This window comes from Bos indicus x Bos taurus, chromosome 23 (assembly GCF_003369695.1).
Source record: "Bos indicus x Bos taurus breed Angus x Brahman F1 hybrid chromosome 23, Bos_hybrid_MaternalHap_v2.0, whole genome shotgun sequence".
Classification (NCBI taxonomy): domain Eukaryota; kingdom Metazoa; phylum Chordata; class Mammalia; order Artiodactyla; family Bovidae; genus Bos; species Bos indicus x Bos taurus.
Window position 1 is genome coordinate 32709755 of NC_040098.1, and position 16444 is coordinate 32726198.

The 16444-nt window shown below is 41.4% G+C and overlaps 8 non-coding genes across 8 annotated transcripts; 5 read left to right on the forward strand and 3 right to left on the reverse strand.

Moving 5' to 3' along the window:
* The first annotated feature begins 3323 nt into the window (after positions 1–3323).
* TRNAW-CCA lies at positions 3324–3395 on the forward strand. The gene has a single exon. It is a non-coding gene; the product is annotated as a tRNA-Trp (tRNA).
* A 1088-nt stretch (positions 3396–4483) lies between these two features.
* Positions 4484–4555, forward strand: TRNAM-CAU. The gene has a single exon. It is a non-coding gene; the product is annotated as a tRNA-Met (tRNA).
* Positions 4556–6520: 1965 nt separating this feature from the next.
* TRNAR-ACG lies at positions 6521–6593 on the reverse strand. The gene has a single exon. It is a non-coding gene; the product is annotated as a tRNA-Arg (tRNA).
* Positions 6594–6914: 321 nt separating this feature from the next.
* TRNAS-AGA lies at positions 6915–6996 on the reverse strand. Its single transcript has one exon. It is a non-coding gene; the product is annotated as a tRNA-Ser (tRNA).
* A 2624-nt stretch (positions 6997–9620) lies between these two features.
* On the reverse strand, positions 9621–9693 carry TRNAR-UCG. Its single transcript has one exon. It is a non-coding gene; the product is annotated as a tRNA-Arg (tRNA).
* A 2410-nt stretch (positions 9694–12103) lies between these two features.
* Positions 12104–12175, forward strand: TRNAW-CCA. Its single transcript has one exon. It is a non-coding gene; the product is annotated as a tRNA-Trp (tRNA).
* Positions 12176–15748: 3573 nt separating this feature from the next.
* TRNAG-GCC lies at positions 15749–15819 on the forward strand. The gene has a single exon. It is a non-coding gene; the product is annotated as a tRNA-Gly (tRNA).
* Positions 15820–16182: 363 nt separating this feature from the next.
* TRNAM-CAU lies at positions 16183–16254 on the forward strand. The gene has a single exon. It is a non-coding gene; the product is annotated as a tRNA-Met (tRNA).
* Positions 16255–16444: the final 190 nt, after the last annotated feature.

Below are 16444 nucleotides of genomic sequence, written 5' to 3' on the forward strand. Positions count from 1 at the left end.
TAATAACATATAATAGAAACGAATCTGAAAAAGTATATATATTTATGAATTCTTTTTCTGTACACTTGATACTAATACAACATCATAAATTAACAGTACTTGAAAAAGAATCTTTAAAAACGTAATTAGGAATCATTATCTATCTGCGTTGTTGTGTGAGGAGAAAATGAAACAGTATCTATAACACTTTATAAAATATAAAGGTCCCTGACAAATGTCAAAAGCTGCTGTTGAGAAAATTATTTCTTCCCTTCAATAACTTGTCTCTCCTGCTTTTTCTACCTCTTTTTCCTCCTTTCAGCCCTCCTCTGCCACCTCTTTATCCTCCCTTCCCTTCCTCCCCGCTCGACGGACCCTTTCTTTCTCCCTCTCCTCCCTCCTTCCTGTCCTGGGCTCTAGTCCCTTTTTAGTCCTTTTCTGTTGATAATCTTTAGGCTTTTCCATCCCCTGGTGGCCAATATGCATCACTGCATGTGCTCTCTACTTGACGTTTCTTTATATGGCACCCCACTCCAGTACTCTTGCCTGGAAAATCCCATGGACGGAGGAGCCTGGTGGGCTCCAGCCCATAGGGTCGCTAAGAGTCGGACACGACTGTACGACTTCACTTTCACTTTTCACTTTCATGCATTGGAGAAGGAAATGGCAACCCACTCCAGTGTTCTTGCCTGGAGAATCCCAGGGACAGCGGAGCCTGATGGGCTGCCGTCATGGGGTCGCACAGAGTTGGACACGACTGAAGCGACTTAGCAGCAGCAGCAGCCCAGCTTGGATACAGGATACAGGGTGAGGAAGTGAAGTGCAGCAAGATTCATAAATTAGTTTACAAAATAATTATACATTGTTAGTGAGGTAACAATTTTTAGAATTTTGGAAACATTTGTGAATTTTATGTCATATGTGTAGCATTTGTGTGCTAATGACTCCCCTGTTACATTATCACTTTGTGTATTATATAATGTAGATATAATTATGCTATCTAGAGTTAAGCACTAAAATGTGGGACATTGATAAGCAAGTGACAGTGAAACTCTATTGTATTAGTGATACTAATTGATTTATAACACCTATAAAAAAACCATAAACAAAACCCATGAATCTCAGGTTTTCATCTCAACAAATGTTTGCTTTTCTCTCAGGCAACGTCTAATGCAGATTTTCTGGTTGGTCTTCACATGGTCGCGGAGAGACTGTTGAGTGACTCTGGAGTCGAGGACTATGGAGTCCTCTGCATTTGACAGATATAAAGGCAAAGGGAGAAAAGAGGAACCCCCATGAAAGGTTTTCCTGGGTTAAGTTTCAAAGTTGCAAACTGGCTGGTTACAATTTTCTTTACATTGATTGTCCAGATTGTCCAGATCTCAGCCACAGGGCCAAAAGTAATCACAAAGGAGGCTAGGAAGTGTAGTTTAGATTGAATGTTTCTGTCCCCTTAAAATTCATATGTTGAAACCTAATCCCTGATGTGATGGTATTTGGAGGCGGGGTCTTAGGAGGTGATTAGTTGGAGCCCTTATGAATGGAATTTGTGTCTTTATGAAAAAGAACTCCAAAGACTCCCTGGCCCCTTCCACCATGTGAGGACACAGTCATACTGAACAGCTGATGCCTTGATCTTGGACTTTCCAGCCCTCCAGAACGTTAAAAATACTTTTTTTGTTTGCTTAAGCCACCTACTCTATAATATTTTTGTGATAGCATCCCAAAGGGAAAAAGAAAATTGTATGTCCAATAAGAAAAAGAAACAGACTGGTAACTACTCTAGCAGCCTATGCTACAATAATTTATCGTATGTTCAGCGTCACAGAGGATCTATAACCAAAAGGAGGGACATATATCAACTCTGAGAGCCTGAGTTTTTAGGCCACTACCACCCCCCAGGTAAACTTCCTGGTGTTTGTTCTTAGCGGGTAGCAGTAGCCAGGGGGTGGTGGTGAGGTGGATGTGGTAGCCAAAGGGGGTATATTAAGTGGAGTGCAAGGTGACCACTCAGATGGATCCCGGAAGAGGCTGTGCCTTAGCTTTTAGTCTGCTGCTGCTGCTAAGTCGCTTCAGTCATGTCCGACTCTGTGCGACCCCATAGACAGCAGCCCACCAGGCTCCCCAGTCCCTGGGATTCTCCAGACAAGAACACTGGAGTGGGTTGCCATTTCCTTCTCCAATGCATGAAAGTGAAAAGTGAAAGTGAAGTCGCTCAGTGGTCTCTGACTCTTTGCGACCCCATGGACTGCAGCCCACCAGGCTCCTCCATCTATGGGATTTTCCAGGCAAGAGTACTGGAGTGGGGTGCCAACTTTAATAGGTAATAAATAAATATATAAGTAAAATATGTGGTATACTAGATACTGATATATAGTATGCAGCATCTAGCCTAGGAAAAATAAGGAAAAGAGATAAAGACAATCAGAGGCATTCAGTTTAGGGACTCCTAGACAGGATATTCTGAAAAATGACCCACTACTATAAAAAGGACACTGAAAATTAAAGTTTCCTTTTCTTAATCTTGAAAAATGAGTCCAGAGCTCTTTTTCAGAATATCTTTTTCTAGGAGTTCAAAGAGACCTCTCTAGTATTTAGATCTTGGAAAATAATCTCATTGAGATTCGACACCCAACTGCAGTTTCTCAGACAAGTGCTTTAACCAGCCTAACCACGGGCCAGAATCACTTGTTTCCTCGGGCCAAAAAAAAAAAAAAAAAAAAGGTTTCTTGCCCTTCTTAGGGGCAGTTTCAGATACAGTGTTCAGATTCGGAAGAACTCTTGCAATGTGAAATTGATCATTTCAACGAAGCACAAGAGTGGGTGTAAGAAGACGATGTTATTTCGCAGATAGGAGCTGCACAGTTAAACAGGCCGGCCCCGGCTAAATTCGTTTCCTCGAAACACTAGTATGTGGTTAGCAACTACCATCAACTTTGGTAACAAATTCAAAACCCTGATCATCGTCCCTGATTAGGGGGAGGGCTAAGGAATGAGGGGAGGGCACTCTTTGTTACTCTTACTCCAACTCAGAACTCCCGACTTTAAACCGAATGTCTATTATTTCTAAAAAGACAGAAACGAAAACAAAACGAACCCCGAATGTCTATTTTTGACATATATGGAGAAAATTAGGTAAGAAAAGGAAAGAAATAGAATAGGAAGCAATGGAAATAGAAGCATTTTCGGAGGCAGAGAATCAGTAAGTGATTGAATGGACTAGCTGTTTTAATCCAGGAGACCACCAGGCATTATTTTGTATCCAGCTGCATGGTCTTCTCTGAGTACCGATAATTAATTTCATAGATGAGGTTGACAAGTAAAGGAGGAAGGGGCCCCCGCAGGACCTCGTGGCGCAACGGTAGCGCGTCTGACTCCAGATCAGAAGGTTGCGTGTTCAAATCACGTCGGGGTCAGTCATTTTACTGTCTATGGGATGCACTGGTCTGAAACTTGGAGGGAAAAAAGATGTTTTCTCCAACGCTAGCTGCCCTTAACGCTGCCCTTTACAAAGTAGGTAAACAGGCAGGTGTACACTATAACTGTGCTTGGGGGGTTTATTTCTGGGTCCATAAAGACATTTTTATTCGTTTCTGCGAAAGACATTTTTCTTTTATTGCAAACGTTCTGAATTTCAGTCTTTGCCAACTCCCAGCCATCTCTCCACGCTCACTTCTGTGCTCCCTGACCCATTTCCTTATCCACATCTCTCTCTCCAACGGTCAGAAGCTTCCCACATCTTCTGACATTTCCTGCTTCACACCTGTATCAGCTTTTCCTTGCCAGAAAGGTTACACAGCAAGCAGAATCTTGGCTCTCTGCAATTGGCTCTCTGCAATTGGCTCCCTACTCCAACAATCCAAGAAGGAAGTCAGTACATTTCCAGATGCAGAAAACCTGAACATATTTTTTTTGTTTGGTTTGCCAAATTGAGACTAGAGGAAATGAACCATTACATCAGAAGAAGTAGTCCTCTGGGCTAGAAGTTCTAAGAACTCCTTAAAACTCTGTTTTTTAAAAAATGTACAGGACTGTGTATTTTTTTTCTTACCTGGGACTTGAGCACCCTCCAAGAGATTGTGAACCATTACATTAACAGCGCAGAAGAAAAGGAAAGCAGGCTTATTTAATCAGAACCTGTTACTTTGTATAACTTAGAATGGCTTTAAAACATGACATATGGAACATCAGCAGATATTTTGTTATAGATGTAATGTACATGTTCACATAGCACACGGGAACAGACATTGCATCTAAGCATGCCTTTGTGCATAGAGGAAGAGTATCCAAAATAGTCCTTCTCTATTTCTTATTAACACTTTTCTTAGCAGTTAGTTTAGGCCCTTGGCCATCACGTTATAAAACAGAGATTACTGCTCTGGAGGAAAGAGAAAGAGAGACAGAAACAGAGAAAAACAGTTCAAGAAAATGCTCAGCTCTATAGAGTTGAAAAAAACAAGTCTGTGGAAAGCTGAATACTAAGTGTGAGAGTACAGTTCATTGCAGCAGAGTGGCGCAGCGGGAGCGTGCTGGGCCCATAACCCAGAGGTCGATGGATCGAAACCATCCTCTGCTAAGACAATCTTTTTTTCGTCCTGAAGAGAACTTTGAGAGTAGAGAAGAGAGTTTAATTAAGAAAATTTGGCATTGTATATCTCCTTTAGTGAGGTGTTTGGCCCACTATTTAAGCACATAAAAAGCATATGTATTGAGAACAAAGTAACTGTGAGATACCACTACACACCTATTGTTGTTGTTTTTCAGTCAATCAGTCGTATCCGACTCTTTGCGACCCCATGGATCGCAGTACTCCAGGGTTCCCTGTCCTTCGCTATCTCCTGGAGTTTGCTCAAACTCATGTCCATTGAGTGGGTGATGCTATCCAACCATCTCATTCTCTGTCGTCCCCTTCTCCTCCTGCTCTCAAACTTTCCCTGCTTCAGGGTCTTTTCCAATGAGTCAGCTCTTCATATCAAGTGGCCAAAATAATCCAGGACACTGAACATCAAATGCTGGAGAGGAGATGGAGTAACAAGGACTGTCATTCAGTGCTAGTTGGAATGCGAAGTGGTACAGCCACTGTGGAAGACAGTTTGCCAGTTCATATGATCCAGCAATTGCCCTCCTTGTTAAATTGCCCAAAGGAGTTGAAACTTTTGTCCACACAAAAGCCTGTACACGATTGTTTATAACAGGTTTATTCTTAATTGCCAAATCTTGGAAGCAACCAAAATGCCTTTCAGTAGGTGAATGCATAAACTGTGGTACATGCAGATAATGGAATATTATTCAGCCTTAAGAAGAAATAAGCTATTAAGCCATGAGAAGACATGGAGAAACCTTAAATGCATATTACTAACTGAAATAAGCCAATCTGAAAGGCTGTACATACCATATCATTCCAATATATGACATCCTAGAAAAGGCAAAACTACAGAAACAGTAAAATCATCATTGGTTTCCAGGGGTTGGTAAGAGGAAGGATGAATAGGCCAAGCAGAGAGGATTTTTCAGGCAGTGAAAATCCTCTGCGAGATGCTGTAACAATGGATAGATACATGCCTTTCTGTTGTTCAGTCATTCAGTCATGTCGGACTTTTTGCAACCACATGGTCAGAATTGGAGAAGGAAACCCCAACCCACTCCTGTATTCTTGCCTGGAGAATCCCTTGGAGAGAGGAGCCCGGCGGACAGTCAAATACGACTGAAGCGACTAAGCACGCACGCACGCACCGACTGTAGTATGCCTGCTTCCTTGTCCTTCGCTATCTCCCAGGGTTTGCTCAAACTCATGTCCATTGAGTCGGTGATGCCATCCAACCATCTCATTCTCTGTCGTCCCCTTCTCCTCCTGCCCTCAATCTTTCCCAGAATTAGGGTCTTTTCCAATGAGTCAGCCCTTTGCATCAGGTGGCCAAAGTGTTGGAGCTCAGCTTCAGCATCAGTCCTTCCAATAAATATTCAGGGTAGATTTCCTTTATGATTCTACATTTGTTTAAACCTTTAGAATGCACAACATCAAGGGCCAATTGTAATGAAACCTATGGACTTCAGTCCATAATAGACTCATCATTTCCAACAAGTGTACTCTGTTGACGATGGGGGAGACTATACATGTGTGAGAAGGTGTGTGCACCTTCCTCTCAATTTTGCTGTGAACTACTAATTGCTCTAAAAAAACTAAATCTTAAAAAAAAGAGAGAAGAAAAAATTGCTATCAAGAAATCTTCTCTTTGTGAGACTTTCAATCTTAACTCTTTGAGAATGATGCATTTGAAAGGTGTTCCCTCTTTTATGTTTCCCTCATACACCTAAGTGAGTTTCCGTCAGTCTGAAAAACAATTTAATGATGTGATTTAAAGAAAATTTATGTATGTAAAAGAAGAATAGCGAGCCATAGCTAAAGCCTGTGTATTAACACTTTTGTCATTTTGTATGGAGTGATATTGTAAAATAAATAGAAAATTAGAAAAGCTTAACACGGAGGCCTGGAGAAGACAGGAATTTGTGGAATTTACAGAAAGGGCGTTATAAAAAACGCCGAGCCAGCCAGGAGTCGAACCTGGAATCTTCTGATCCGTAGTCAGACGCGTTATCCATTGCGCCACTGGCCCACCCGCGAGTTGAAAGGGACTTACAGTTTTAGAAAAAGGGAAATTGTGGTATCACTGTTGCTTTAAATATGAATGTGTGAAATCTTTCCTTTCGGTTTGAGAAGCTGAGAAAGCTCAGAACTGAAATAGAACAAAGTCTTACTGGTTCTTTTTTCTAACTCATAAAATATGACTCCTTCATGGTCTATGAGAACTCTGTTTTGATGTGATTTGTAAAAGGTCTGAGAGAGTGTTTAATATTTTTAAAAAAATACCTTGCAATTGAAGGTAAATCCGACCAGGCAGAAATTTTATTATGCTAAAAAAGAGTAAAAACCAACTCGTAGTCGGCAGGATTCGAACCTGCGCGGGGAGACCCCAATGGATTTCTAGTCCATCGCCTTAACCACTCGGCCACGACTACGTATATACATAGTCTTCTTCAATGTTCTCCATGTTACTATATATCATTTATTTTAAGCAACTTCAGTATTTAGTCATTAAAAAGGGCAAAACAAAAGATGATAAGTTCCATTAATAGTTGATAAAATCGAAGAGGAGTCAACCAACTTTATTTCCAGCATGTAGTAAACTGAGAATGGTCTTTTTCTAGAAAGCAAATCGCCATATATTGCAACAGTTAAAAAAAAATCCTCTTATTTCTGCTGGAGTAGGAAATTAATGCTCAATAAATAATCTGGCACAGCTTTTCCTTACAGACACTCTATGTCTTTAGACATTTAATCTAGTGCCTTAAATATAGTAAGGGCTCAACAAATGTCAGCAGCTTTTGTAACTGTTATTTTTAAGTTCAAGAATGAGGATCTATCAAAATATTTCCCATGAAGCCCCATCTCCCATCTCTTTGTAAAGCTCAAAATATTTTAAAGCAGTAGGTAGAATATTTTTGAATAAAATAGTAATATGAAAATATTTCTGAGAATCAAATCCACTGTATGGCATGGGACTATTTTCTCACAGAGTATCTAATACTCTGGATAAAGTTTAAAAATATTTGCAGAGACCACCTCCAAAACAAGACCAGAACCCCAGGATCTTCACTTTTCTGAAACTACCCAACCATTACCACAATCTTAACTGTATGTGCATGCATGTGGGTGTGTTAGTGTACAAGTAGAAGATTTCTGTATTTCATCAACAACTCCATTTCATGAACAGAAGGAGGACAGGGCATGATTGATAAACCACTGCTTATGTGCTGATAGGTTGAAAATTACCTCCTGCAGCTCAGACCTCATGTCTGGGCTCCAGAAAATACAGTTGTCCTAGTTACTTCTTGTTGCATGTCCATGTGCATCTCAAAAGCAATACATCCCCAAATGAAAGCTCCAGTTTTTCCTTCTAAAGTTGGGTCTTCTCCGACAACCTAGATTTTTGTTTGACAGGAGCACCCAGGTACCAAAACCAAAGACTTAGAACTCCCCTTATATCTATCTGTTCTCTAACTCCCTCTCCAGAGGCCACAGGTTTCCAGGTCTTTGGTTCAACCTTGGAACTGTTTCTCAATCTGACTTTTCCTCCCAAGTGTCAAATCCATTTTCTAAGATCAGGTTCCAACAGTTTCTCATAGGCTTAACTGCAACAATTTCTTGGAATTTTTCTGGTCCATTGTCCCTAAAGAGATTCATTCATTTCTTCATTGTTTCAAAAATTGTATTCTGGGCACAATCACAGGACAAACACTTTGCTAGGTGCTGCTCGTTCAGTGGAGAGACATAAAAATATGGCTACTGTTTTGAGAAATTTTCAGAGTGAACAATTACAAAAATGAATATTCACCACTGAGTTTGATAAGTGAGAGATCCAGGGTGCCTTAGTAGCCCACGGGAAGAATGTAGATCCCAATCATGAATATCTTAGGTGGTTGCCTGGAGAGTCACTCATTAAACACCAAGTTTCATGAAGAACTGTTCCAATTATACCTTATCGCTGGCCAAATGGATACTCAAATATATGTGGAGTGAATCATGTTTAAACTTAGATCTGAAGGATGTGTGAAAGTGAGCCAAATTGGAGATGGGAGCAGTGTTCTAGACTTAAATCTTGTGGAATATGAGATAAATAAAAGAAAGTGTTGTCTGGCTGGAATGTTGCTTTTTTGGAGGGGGAGAAGGAGGGAGAGCAGTGAGAGATAACACCTTGGAGACGTAGTTTAGAGCAGATTATGTAGGCAGGGCTATGTAAGCACTAACTGATGTGTTAATCTGAGAATGCAAATTAGATTGGGTCTCTCCTCTACTTTAAAGTCTTTTTTTTTTTTTTTACTTTAAAGTCTTTAAAGTTACTTTGTGGCCTTCAGGGAATATCACAAGTGTGTAGGAGTCCCTCATCACGGGCATCTGTCTAATTTTCTCAGCTTTTTTTCTGACCACTCTGTCTAGGGAGCCTGGATTCCCCAGGCAAGAAAGGATCTGCTCTACCTCGCACAATGCTGGTTTCTTGATGCTGACCCTCTGTCTTGTATCCTAGGAGCCCTGTGCTCTTCTCCCAGGGCTTTTGTTTAAACAGAACAGCTTCTGTCAATCCCCCCTACCCCTCTTTTTTTTTCTTTAATTAAACTTTTACTGTAAAAAATTTCAAACATTTAAAAAAGTTGAAAGAATCGGGAATTATCTATATACCCACCACCCAGATTCAATAATTGTTATCAGATTCCTGAGCCCCACTCCCAAAATTCTAATTTTATAGCTCAAGTATAGTGCTGAGAGGGAACCAGGACAAGCTGGGAAAGTTTGCATTTCTAGAAAGCTCCTCGATGTTGGCATTGGTTCGAGGACCAAATTTTGAGAAGAGCAGACCGGGAGAACTAACTGATGATAGATATTGTGGATAGAGGAACAAACATTGTATGGGTAAAAAGAAACATAAAGCAAAGGAAAAGGTGTTGAGCAGAAATGCATGGAGGATAAAACTATTAAGGAGAAAAGGAGATTTCTGATTACGGACTTTAACCAAGAAAATTGGATTTTTAAGAATGATCGTTATAAAAGTTCACAGTTCCTGAGTAGTAATAATTTAAACACCTAGCAACCACGAAGGGATTCGAACCCTCAATCTTCTGATCCGAAGTCAGACGCCTTATCCATTAGGCCACGTGGTCCGGCCGTGTCCATGCTCCCGTGTTTGGATAATTCATTGAAAGAAAACAATCTCAACTATCTTCGTAGCATGTGTTACTACTGTTCTCTTGCATCGGCAGGCGGATTCTTTACAGCTGAGCCACCAACTGCTGCTGCTGCTAAGTCGCTACAGTTGTGTCCGACTCTGTGTGACCCCATAGACGGCAGCCCACCAGGGTCCTCCGTCCCTGGGATTCTCCAGGCAAGAACACTGGAGTGGGTTGCCATTTCCTTCTCCAAAGCATGAAAGTGAAAAGTGAAAGTGAAGTCGCTCAGTCGTGTCCGACTCTTAGCGACCCCATGGGAAGCCCATAATTGTAACATAGTGAGAGTATTATTGCAAACAAGGACATTTCCAGCTCCTCAAAAATCCTACCATCTAGTTGGGGAAATAGGTTGAACCCGAGGGTTAAAAATACTGTAAAGTTAAAACAAGATGATCCTACAATAGCTAATAATAGAGTGCTTTTTATCTTTTGATGAGAATCTGGGAGAAAGGCCACAGTAGGGAAGGAATGCTTGAGCTGAGAGCTGAAGGAGAGGTATAGAGCTGGATTGCTTTATTTACTCAGGGGACCACCGCTGCCTTGCGGGGGGCTTTCAGGTAAAGACTGTGGGTGAAAGACAAGAATTCGCTTTTGTGCACTCCAGAAATCCCACTCAAAACAGCCCTCAAACCTAAATTCAAATAGAATCAAAATTTCGGGAGAGGAGGCAACAGTAACAAACTTGGCATCTGGAAAGCAGATTGAAGTGTGATACTTTGTTGACTTGTCAGACCCTAGAAAGCTGAATTCTAAACACTTCGTGTAGGAAAAGTGAAGAGGCGATCGGATACACACCACAGAACTTCCGTCGTCACGCCCCTTGCCAGGCTCAGGAATTGTCAGCAGCAGCTTCACCTGGAAACTGGCTATTAGGAGCTGAATTGTGTCCTCCTGTCTGCTTCCCCTACTCCCACCCGCGCCTCATATGTCGAAGCTCTAACACCTCAATACCTCAGATATGACTTTGTTTGGAGACAGGGCTTTTAAAAAAGTAGCTAAAGTAAAAAAGGTCGTATGGGTAAGCCCTGATACAATGACTGGTGTCCTTATTGTAAAAAGACCAGGACACAAACACACAGAGGAAAGACCATGTGAAGACCCAAGGAGAAGAACTGCCGTCTATAAACCCATTGACAGGGTTGTTCTTGAATTTCTAGCTTTCAGAACTGTGAGAAGATAAATCGTTGCTTAAGCCATCCAATCTGTGGTACTTTGCTGTAGCAACAAACTAATATCACCTTGCCTGTCCACCATCCTGGAAGAAAACGGAAAATTATTATTATTTTGAGTGAGCAAAGTATAGAGTTTCTAGGCTAGGGCAGTGTTTCTCAAGCTATTCCCTTTATCACGATCAGGGGGGTTTTGTTAAAACAAAGGCTGCTGGGGTCCGCCTCCAGACCTGATTTTGTAGGCCTGGGGCGTGGCCAAGGACTTGCTTCGCTAACAGGTTCACAGCTGATGCAAATGCTCCTAGTCCGTGAGCACTTTTTAAGAATCACTGGCTAGAAGAGGCTCTAATAACACAGAACTGGTAGAAAATGCTAAGAACTCAGTAGATACTAGCGATTTGCTCTGAGTTGTTGTGAACTGAATGGCAAGTGTACAGTATAGAGAGCAGAAGGCTCTCGGAATTCCAGTGAGAAGTGAGGGTGTCAGGAAGACAAGCCATCTAGGCTACACTTTTGAGGATAAAGCAGCTTTTTGGCGCTGAGGTAGGAGGGGTGTATGGGACAGGGTGGCGGGTGCAGGGTCAAGGATTGGACACCGCAGGGCAGGGAAGGCTGGGAATCTTTTTGAGAAGAAAGACCCTGATGCTGGGAAAGATTGAAGGCAGGAGGAGAAGGGGACGACAGAGGATGAGATGGTTGGAGGGCATCACCGACTCAATGGACATGAGTTTGAGTAAACTCTGGGAGTTGGTGATGGACAGGGAGGCCTGGCGTGCTGTCCATGGGGTCGCAAAGAGTTGGACAGGACTGAGCGAGTGAACTGAACTGAGGTCTAGTGAATTTATAGGAAAACTGGTTGTTCGAAAATAGTGGCAATTCTTAATCCTGTTTCATTGTGGATCTAAGCTGAGTACGTACACAGTTATTCTCAAGACAGCGAAGTTTCGACAGGTGGGAAGTGAGAAACCAATGAGTTTCCCCTATGCGGAGCACTGGGGCTTTTGAGTTAATATTTAATCTTTCTTATCTTTCTCTACCAAGTATTAGTGAAGCTGTGAATAGCGGGGAGAAATATAATCAAGTTTACCAATAGAAAGATAAATCTTTAGGACCTGGGGACGAGGAGAAGGCATTATTTAAATCCTAATTTAGAATAGAGTCTACCTTTCACTCGTGACCTCGTGGCGCAACGGTAGCGCGTCTGACTCCAGATCAGAAGGTTGCGTGTTCAAATCACGTCGGGGTCAAATTTTGGAGAAAGGGAGCTTTCATAAAGTTGCTGGCCAGTTTGTGTTTGACTCACGTAATCTGTTGAAGAGGAACCTCTTCCCAGAAATTATTGAAGATCATCTGGCAAATAGAAGTAAAGAGAATGTAGATCAACTTAAAGCATTAAGCTTATGATTTTTATTTTGCTTTTCAAGAATACCGAAGAGTAAGTAAATGGATGGAAATGATGAAGGAGGTGGAGGAGAAGGAGAAGGGGGTTAGGGGAGAGAAGATGGCAGAGGAAGAGGAGGGGGAGGAAGAGGGGAAGAGGTATATACTCCAGCACCAAGTAAGTAGATGTCTGTAACTCTTGTCGACATCCTGTTGGCTACCTTGTAAGAGACTAAAAGTTATGACCAACCTAGATAGCATATTGACATTAAGCAGAGACATTACTTTGCCAACAAAGGTCTGTCTAGTCAAAGCTATGGTTTTTCCTGTGGTCATGTATGGATGTGAGAGTTGGACTGTGAAGAAGGCTGAGCGCCGAATAATTGATTCTTTTGAACTGTGGTGTTGGAGAAGACTCTTGAGAGTCCCTTGGACTGCAAAGACATCCAACCAGTCCATTCTGAAGGAGATCAGCCCTGGGATTTCTTTGGAAGGAATGATGCTAAAGCTGAAACTCCAGTACTTTGGCCACCTGATGCGAAGAGTTGACTCATTGGAAAAGACTCTGATGCTGGGAGGGATTGGGGTCAGGAGGAGAAGGGGACGACAGAGGATGAGATGGCAGGATGGCATCACTGACTCGATGGACATGAGTCTGAGTGAACTCCGGGAGTTGGTGATGGACAGGGAGGCCTGGCGTGCTGCGATTCATGGGGTCGCAAAGAGTCGGACACGACTAAGTGACTGAACTGAACTGAACTGAAGAGACTAAAAAGCTTCTTGATGAAAGTGAAAGAGGAGAGTGAAAAAGTTGGCTTAAAGCTCAACATTCAGAAAACGAAGATCATGGCATCTGGCCCCATCACTTCATGGGAAATAGATGGGGAAACAGTGGAAACAGTGTCAGACTTTATTTTTTAGGGCTCCAAAATCACTGCAGATGGTGATTGCAGCCATGAAACTAAAAGACGCTTACTCCTTGGAAGGAAAGTTATGACCAACCTAGATAGCATATTCAAAAGCAGAGACATTACTTTGCCAACAAAGGTCTGTCTAGTCAGGGCTATGGTTTTTCCTGTGGTCATGTATGGATGTGAGAGTTGGACTGTGAAGAAAGCTGAGTGCCGGAGAATTGATGCTTTTGAACTGTGGTGTTGGAGAAGACTCTTGAGAGTCCCTTGGACTACAAGGAGATCCAACCAGTCCATTCTAAAGGAGATCAGTCCTGGGTGTTCTTTGGAAGGACTGATGTTAAAGCTGAAACTCCCATACTTTGGCCACCTCATGTGAAGAGTTGACTCATTGGAAAAGACTGATGCTGGGAGGGATTGGGGGCAGGAGGAGAAGGGGATGACAGAGGATGAGATGGCTGGATGGCATCACCGATTTGATGGACATGAGTTTGGGTGAACTCCGGGAGTTGGTGATGGGCAGGGAGGCCTGGCATGCTGCAATTCATGAGGTCGCAGAGAATCAGACACGACTGAGCGACTGAACTGAACTGAACTGAAGAGACTCCAACCTGGGTAAGCCACTCCTGAATTCCAGATCCACAGAAAATATGAGATAGTAAATGTTTGTTGTTTTAAGCCACTAAGTTTTAGGGTAATTTGTTACACAGCAGTAGACAATGAGTACATTTTATCTCAAAATCATCTCCTGTGTCTAGCAATGCTTATATATATTACGATCCTTATCCAATCCTTACTCACCAAAAATTCAGATTTTGAAAATCTCACTAAACAGCTCAACTGTACCTTCTCACTCTGAGTCACTATTGAGATTCCTGACATAATGTTTTCTCTTGTCCAATAAACTCAGCTTTGTTTTTCAATAAGGTTACTGGTGACGTTCTGAGGAAATAGCAAGGGCTTCCCTTGTAGCTAAGTTGGTAAAGAACCTGCCTCCAATGCAGGAGACCTGGACTTGATCCCTGGGTGGGGAAGATTCTCTGGAGAAGGAAACTCCAGTATTCCTGCCTGGAGAATCCCATGGACAGAGTAGCCTGCTAGGCTACAGTCCGTGGGGTCCCAAGACTTGGATACGAATTAGCATCTAAACCAAATGAAATCTGAGGAAAAAGAGTGCACATTGTAAAGATTTCTTTTATAACAAAGAACATACTTTTAGATATTTGTTCTAAAATAGCCTACAGTATGTAATCAATTCAGTACAACTAATGTGAGCACCAACTATGTGCATTACACTAAAGATTTCTGTTTATAATAGAAGATACAACTTCTGACTCCCAGTGGTTCATTAAAAAGTTCCATGAAATAAATATCAGTGGCTAATATTTATCTGATAGTTTTATACTATTTTTCAAGGCTTCAATATGCATCATTTTATTTTATTTTTACAACCCCTAGAGGAATGTAAGTTGAATGACTTACATTCAACTCTGTTGGGCTCTATTTACATATGAATAAACAAATTAGGAAACTTGGCTGAATTTATTTATATCTCTCATACTGTCCAGTTATATATTATTCTGTTGCTAGGATTTGGAAGAACCTAATTTATGGCCCAGATTTTTCCTTTAAGATCAACATTAATAACCTCTCAATTTACTAAAAGGCTTTTTGCCATTCTTCCCCTTCAAAGCATCCTAATCATAGCCGCCTATTAAATATTGCAATTTCTCTATTCTGAAGAAGAAGTGAAGAGATTTCTAGAGTGAAAAAAAGTTCCTGGGCTTTCACATGCTTTAATAATCCAGGCTGTCAGATTCTGCTACTTCCCTAAAGCCCACACTCAAGAGTCATTTCAGTAGAGATTGTTTTCATTGATTATCAGTGGTTTTCTCTGTGTTGTTTTTTTCCTCCAAACCAGCTGAAAAGTCCTGAAACACAGGATTTGTTTCTAGGCCCCATTTGTCTTTTGCTTCCAAAGCGCCACAGTGACCTCGGCAAGCTGTATCCAGGAGCAAGTAAGGAGAAGGAAGTGGGAGAATTATTTTTTCCTTTATTATTTTCTTTTTTATCCTGCTTCCGTTGACAATATCCTCCCTGCCAAACTTGGGTCTCCATAAACAGAATGACAATAGAAGGTCTTTTTTTCCAAAATGAAGCAACTTGGTGCTTCAAACTTGAATTGAGCACGTTGGCCTAGTAAGTATACGAACTGGCTTTCAGCCTTAATAAGAAACTTTCAGAAAGTGTTTTCATTAAAGATATAAATTGAGGAAGGGATGGAGAAAAACATTTTTATATGTCGGGTGTTTATAGGTATTTTTCATTTTCAAAAGACTCCAAGTCACATATCAGCAGTGTCAGTTTCCTTCTAGTTCACAGGTTTTCCCAGAATATTTAGATGTAATCTGTTATTTGACGGGATTTAGGAACATTCTGGGGAAAAAATACGCACCCTTATTATTTGCCCCAGAATTTAGGAATAAGATAATTATTTGGACACAAATAAAGAACGGTGAACTCGTCGAGGCATTGGTGGTTCAGTGGTAGAATTCTCGCCTGCCACGCGGGAGGCCCGGGTTCGATTCCCGGCCAATGCATCAAGATTACGTTTTCCCCAAAAGCCGCAAACAAGAAGTATTTTAAGGTAAGTGCACTTCTGGTGATTTACTGGTAATTTACAATTTCACCTTTGTAAATTCACAATTTCAATTTTATAAATTATACCTATTGGCATGCATTTGGTTTTCCAACAACCAAAAAAACCTCAATTGACAGTAGTCTTTAGAAGGTGATTTGTGAGTAAGTGGTATTTGGAGGTGGAATGTGGCCACGTACAGACATATATGCAATATTCCTACTCTTCGAAGCAGCTTTAGAAAGATATTCATAATATTTTAGATCTAAAAAAGTGCCAAAATGTATCCCCTTGAAAATAAATTAAAAAACAAAGAACACGTGTTAGCAGAGTGGCGCAGCGGAAGCGTGCTGGGCCCATAACCCAGAGGTCGATGGATCGAAACCATCCTCTGCTATTTGCGGTGTCTTTTTGTTGATTGAAACCTGATCTTAGAAGGGACTGAATGCTTTTACAACAGACTATCACATCTAGCTTCTGTACTAGCTCTGGATGTGTAAGAATCCCTAAAGTTGCTTGTTAGAAATACCTCTTTCCCATTTTAACGGAGGTAAATCTTATTCTTTATGTCCGAGAAATCTGCTGGA